Source organism: Lissotriton vulgaris, chromosome 2_1 (genome assembly GCF_964263255.1).
Source record: "Lissotriton vulgaris chromosome 2_1, aLisVul1.2, whole genome shotgun sequence".
Taxonomy (NCBI): domain Eukaryota; kingdom Metazoa; phylum Chordata; class Amphibia; order Caudata; family Salamandridae; genus Lissotriton; species Lissotriton vulgaris.
Window position 1 is genome coordinate 1838279514 of NC_141687.1, and position 6000 is coordinate 1838285513.

At 49.0% G+C, this 6000-nt stretch overlaps 1 protein-coding gene across 1 annotated transcript in view; it reads right to left on the reverse strand.

Annotated features, from left to right (window-relative positions):
• Nucleotides 1-6000, reverse strand: part of DIS3L (DIS3 like exosome 3'-5' exoribonuclease) — a 408581-nt gene that overhangs the window by 376374 nt on the left and 26207 nt on the right. The window lies entirely within an intron of this gene.

Here is a 6000-nt window from a genome sequence, read left to right on the forward strand (position 1 = left end):
AGGGGAGGGTTTTCCATTATGGTGGTGCTCCGTAAGTAAGGTAGTCTCTGCAACCTTCCATGAATGTTAACGGTCTCAATGATTATTCTTGTAAAGTACTCTGTTGGGAGGGTTAACTGTAATCTCCAATAAATCAAGAGTCAGCAAATGTAGTTGGTTATTCTTTTCGGAGCATAAACAGGTCACTGAATAGTAGACAGATCTCATACTCTTTACAGGCTAATGTGTGTACACATCATGGTCTTCGCAATTTGGTGTTTTTAGTCTCTTCGTATCCATCCGGGGTATCTGTTATCGGGTCAGCTTCTGATTTAACTATTCTCACTCAAATTACTTATCCATCTCCCTGCATTCTGGACAAATCAGTCTGCTTCTAGCCCCATCCACTATGTTTACTAAACTCTAGTCCTTGTCGGATATTTTGCACCCAACTTGATGTTACATAGAACTTCGTGTATCCAGTCCTTGTATGTCTCGATTTGATTGTTTCACTGTACCCCTGGTATTTGCCTCTGCACATTTTTTGTACATGAAGTAGAACAAACCTCATGATTTCTGGACATGAGTAGCAGTACTACCACTTTCAGTGTGTATGTGCTCTGGAAGCAATCCCCAATATATGCACTGTGTATAGGTCATTATTGTATGTATTTCTTGTCCAGTACAGCAATCGCTATTTCCATTGCCTCTTGGCCTTTTTGGTTATTAGGTATGCAGGCTGCTGGTTATGCTTTATTCCAAAGGAGAGTTACTGCAGGAAATGGGGGTGGGGTGTTGGAGTTTGTCAAGTTTTGCTATTATCCACTAAAGCCTTGAGAGAGTGATGGATCGAGTTTAGTGTTTTGGTTATTATGTGCATGTGAAGGACAACCAGTCTGAGTTTATAAAACGTGTTCACTATCCCATTGTATGTGCAGTGCCTAAACCTGTGTTGATGTTCTCGCTTTGCTTAAGATGTGCGTTTTTCGATCTTCATTTCTGTGGAATTTTAATAACATGATTTATATACTGCTTCATGCCACAATCCAACCATTTCGAACTTCTATAAAATAACAGATGCCACTATTACCCAATGTAATACTACTCCGAAGGACAGAAGGGCCTGTCTGCCTTGGAAGGTACTTGGGATTCGAAATTGTAATATTCTGATTACTACATGTCATAAATGTAAATGTGTGTGTGTCTTGTAAAGCGCACTGCTACCTAGAGGCGTCCTGGCGCCATAGACCGCTGAGGAACCCGTCCTGGCTTTTCCTGTGAGAGGTTCCCTCCTGGGTATCTCCAAGGTGAAACCAGGCATCCCCAGCGTTTGTGGGGGGCCGTTGTGGAGATGAGGCAAGCTAATGCCCAGAGTTGCCGAGTGTGATCCCTGGTTAGAGTAGGCACCAAGGCGAGAATTATCGAGTCCGCTGACCCTGGTTCACGACCCTGCCGCGTCGGGAATTGAACCATGGTCCCGGGCCGTCCTCTGCTTCCGGGTCTGCCGCCTCTAACCAGTGAGCCACACCACTCCACTAACATCTTGCTAGCTGGGGAGGGAAGGGACAGAGAGCCGGTAAATAAGATGGCCGCCCTCGAGTGAGGATCCTGCCGCTCTGAATTATCATCTTACATAATCCTGTCTTGGCGGAGACGATTGCTCCCTAAAATAACTCCCTAGCTAAGCCTGAAGTGATCCGCTGCTGAGCCCAGGCAGCGGGACTTCCTAGATACTGATGGTAAGGAGATACCAGCAGCCAAGAGGCCTTGCAAGATGGCTGCCTGCCTGGGATTTCCTAAGAAAGGCGAGGAGGTGCTGTACCTGTGGGATCCGCCGCTGGAGGTGGAATGCACCCGGTGTCCATTGGGGCCCGCCTGGCCCAGCCTGCCACTGTGCCGAGTGGTTCTGGGGCCACAGTGGCTGCCGGAGCAGAGACTCCGCGAACGATTGGGAGGTGAGGCCTGGAGACGTTTGGAGCGGAGCTGCGCAAGGACGGGCTGTGCTGCCCCCACTGGGGGCCTGAGTGCGTTGGCCGTATACACATCATACACTGCTGTTGACGGCCTAGTGCAGCTACTGCTGCGCCTCTTTGCTTTGGGACACTCCCGGGGGCAGCCGTCGGGCTGCAGTGGTTGCTGCACAGCTGCGGGCACCACCTTCCTGCCCCATTCCAGATCCATAGGAAATGAGAGCTGCATTCCCAGCGTCATCTTGGGTGAGTCTGTCACAGGGGATATTGGAGCCGCCATTCAGTTCCTGCCTGCAACGGTGGGTAGCATTAGAGTTGTTATCAAAATAGTGATGCGAAGTGAGGAAGTCCCTACAAGATTTGTGAACAGCGTGTGTCTATCTACCCCGTCGCCATGTACCCTCCCCTGCCTCGCAGCCCCCTACCTCTCCAGCCTGGGTTTGCTGGGGCTGGATTCTCTGTTGCTGCTGGGACAAAACGGTGGCAAAGGCAGGATGGAGGGCAAACAGGCTAAACTACTTTTTGAACCCAAAAGTCTGCACATGCCCCAGACAGAGATATAGGAAACAAGCACGGCAGAGGAACCCCAATCAACATTGTAGCCAGAAGACACAGATATGCGGTCCCTGTTACTTATTAGGCTACAAAGCCTCACATCTATTGAGGCCAAGATGGACTCCATGAGCATGCGAATGGACTTCATCATGCAATGCCTAGTGAAACTTAATGGGTGTTTCAGTGAGACAGAGCATAGAATTCACACCTGGAGGAGGAGTCCTCAATAAGGGGGGGGGAGTGAATGCAAAGCATGGAACGCCTTCTGAAAGTTATTTCGGAAAAAAATGAGGATTTGGAGGTGCGCTCGCGCAGGAACAACATCCCCATCCTTGGAGTTCCCGAATCTACAGCTACCGGGCGCATGGAAGACTACGTGTAGCGCCTGCTGGTGGAACTGTTTGAGGCCTCATCCCCTTCCAAACAACAGGTAGTGGAGAGAGCACATCGCTCACTGACTGCTAGACTTCCTCCGATATCAACTCTTAGACTCATCATCGCTCGCCTCCTCAATTATCGGGGCCGCCACACCGTCCTGCGTCTGGCAAGAGAAAAGCTCAATCTAGTCCATGAAGGTAACTCCAAATCTATATACCCTGACTTTATATGGTGATACAGGAGGCCCGTAAGAAATTTGTCCCAGTGACACGCAAGCTGCAGCAGGCTAACATTCCCTATGCCATGTTGTATCCGGCTAGGCTCTGTATATCCTTACAAGAAAAGCAGCACATCTTCAATACTCTTCAACAAGCCCAGGACTTTTTGAAGAGAGCGACCTGCCACATTTACCCAGCCAAGGAAGCCAAATGCTGCTCCAGATCTGCATCCCCACTTTCTGAAATTGGATTGGTCGTAGATTAACATTCCTTCTGAGTTTATAACCTTGCCTCCTTACTCATCATGAGCCTGCAACCTGAAAGAGGACCTCTGCTTGCAGGGAACCACGCTCCGAAACTTCCTCTCCTCCCCTCTTACTTCCATCTTCATGTCGGATAGTGGTCCCAGCCGATGACTCTCAGCAAAGTAGCACACCTACCAGTCCCTCCACACCTTGGTGGGGTCTGAACAAACTCTGGACTCCATCTTGTTCCCGGGCACACTCGTTAACCCGAGGAGAACAGCCAGGAGCTCAGGTATACAACCCCAGCGGGAATTCCTTGGACAATGACATGGTTCATGTTGCTGTTTTTCACTTTTCCATACTGTAATCTACTCCATCTAACCCTCTTTCAGATTCCCCTCTCCCCATGTCTCAAGCTCAAACTCTTCCTTTCCCTTTTTCATTAGCCTTTCATGCTTTCTAACACCACTGGCCCCTACTATCTGGCATCCTTCATGGTTTGCTTATTGCTGGAAAACCTCTTCTTTGTTACTGCTCTTATTGGGTATTATGAAGGGTAAGCATTCGCCATCAGGATTGGGCTGTTAGTGTGGGTGGAGGAGGGCGGGGGTTAACGTAATTAGTAGTGCACCACATTGCTGCCCACAGTCATGCAAATGTACAATACTACAACTGTAGCAGGTTCAATTCTCCATGGTACGTGTGAACCCCCAATTATTATCACCGATTAAACTGATACACAGGCACACCCAGTCTCCTCGATGGCCCCACTCACAGCCTACTGTAGTGGAATGTGTACGGGCTGCCCAATCCCTGCAAGCGCAGGCACATACTTGAGTACCTTGACAGACATTACAGCCAAACAGCAATTCTGCAAGAGAAGCACCTTGACCCCACTGCACCGACTACCTTTGGTGCAAAATGGGTCTCCCATAGATGCTTTGCCTCATACTCTACTTACGCTATGGGGACTGCTATTCGGATTAAAAATAAGGTCCAGTACCACCCATCTGGCTTTTTCCAGGACCCGTAAGTTTGATACTGCGTAATGTGAGGTCATATTGCTATACACTCCGTCCCGTTGGTAAACTGCTACGGACCTTATGTAGATGACGGGGCCTTTTTCAATACGCTCTAGGGACTCATACTAGACATTGGCTCCATACACTTAATATGGGGGGTTGACTTAAATATCGCACTAGATCCCAGTATGGACCGGTCATGTAGCCCTCCAGGCCCACACACTAGCGAAGCATTTAGCAAAGATCATGACTGACCACCAGCTCCTAAAGGCCTGGATAACTCTTCACCCCACACGAAAAGAGGGCCCCTTCCATTCCAGTGTGCATTCTAGCTGCTCCCACATTGATTACTGGTTGCTCTCGCAGGGATAAGCACCTGGCTAGTTAGAGCAGTGCATCTCGCACTAACATACTCTGACCACTCCCAGGTGTTGTTACAGCTGTGCCTACCAGGAAATAATTCCCCATACCAGTTGTGGCGGCTTCAGATCACTGCCCTCCTAGATGATTGTTTCCGGGAATAGAGCAGGCAGGAAATACAAGATTTTTTCCCAAGGAATTTAGACTCGCCTCTGACTTTGGCTTGCATGTGGGAGGCCTTAGGGTAACCATACGGAGGATGTGCGCTGCAAAAGGAGGGGCATCCTGCATGATATTAGGGGATCGCTTAGGGAAAATTGAAACAGACATTAAAGCAGCAGAGGCCCACATTGCAGATGCCCCTGATAGGCAGAGGCATGCTTAGCTTCGTGAACCGATAACGAAATACCAAGCTACGGCAGAGCGAGAAAGTCTCTTAGATCCAAATATTTCCTAGCCCGTGAGTATGGGTAGAGGGGACGGCCGGAGAAAGTGCTAGCTGAGGCGGTACATGTTCCTAGATTATCCAATTACATCCTTACAGTGGAGGATATGAATGGCTCATTACAAAGAGACATTACGGACATTCTACGCACTTTCTCTGCCTTCTACTCCACCCTCTACTCAACATGCATGACTTGACAGATGTGTCCTCCTACTTTGAGAGAGAGAGAGAGAGAGAGAGAGAGAGAGAAGAGAGAGAGAGAGAGAAGTGAGAGAGAAGTGAGAGAGAGAAGAGAAAGAGAGAGAGAAGAGAGAGAGAGAGAGAAGAGAGAGAGAGAGAGAGAGAGAGAGAGAGAGAGAGAGAAGAGAGAGAGAAGAGAGAGAGAGAGAGAGAGAGAGAGAGAGAGAGAGAGAGAGAGAGAGAGAGAGAGAGAGAGAGAGAGAGAGAGAGAGAGAGAGAGAGAGAGAGAGAGAGAGAGAGAGAGGAGAGAGAGAGAGAGAGAGAGAGAGAGAGAAGAGAGAGAGAGAGAGAGAGAGAGAGAGAGAGAGAGAGAGAGAGAAGAGAGAGAGAGAGAGAGAGAGAGAGAAGAGAGAGAGAGAGAGAGAGAGAGAGAGAGAGAGAGAGAGAGAGAGAGAGAGAGAGAGAGAGAAGAGAGAGAGAGAGAGAGAGAGAGAGAGAGAGAGAGAGAAGAGAGAGAGAGAGAGAGAGAGAGAGAGAGAGAGAGAGAGAGAGAGAGAGAGAGAGAGAGAGAGAGAGAGAGAGAGAGAGAGAGAGAGAGAGAGAGAGAGGAGAGAGAGAGAGAGAGAGGAGAGAGAGAGAGAGAGAGAG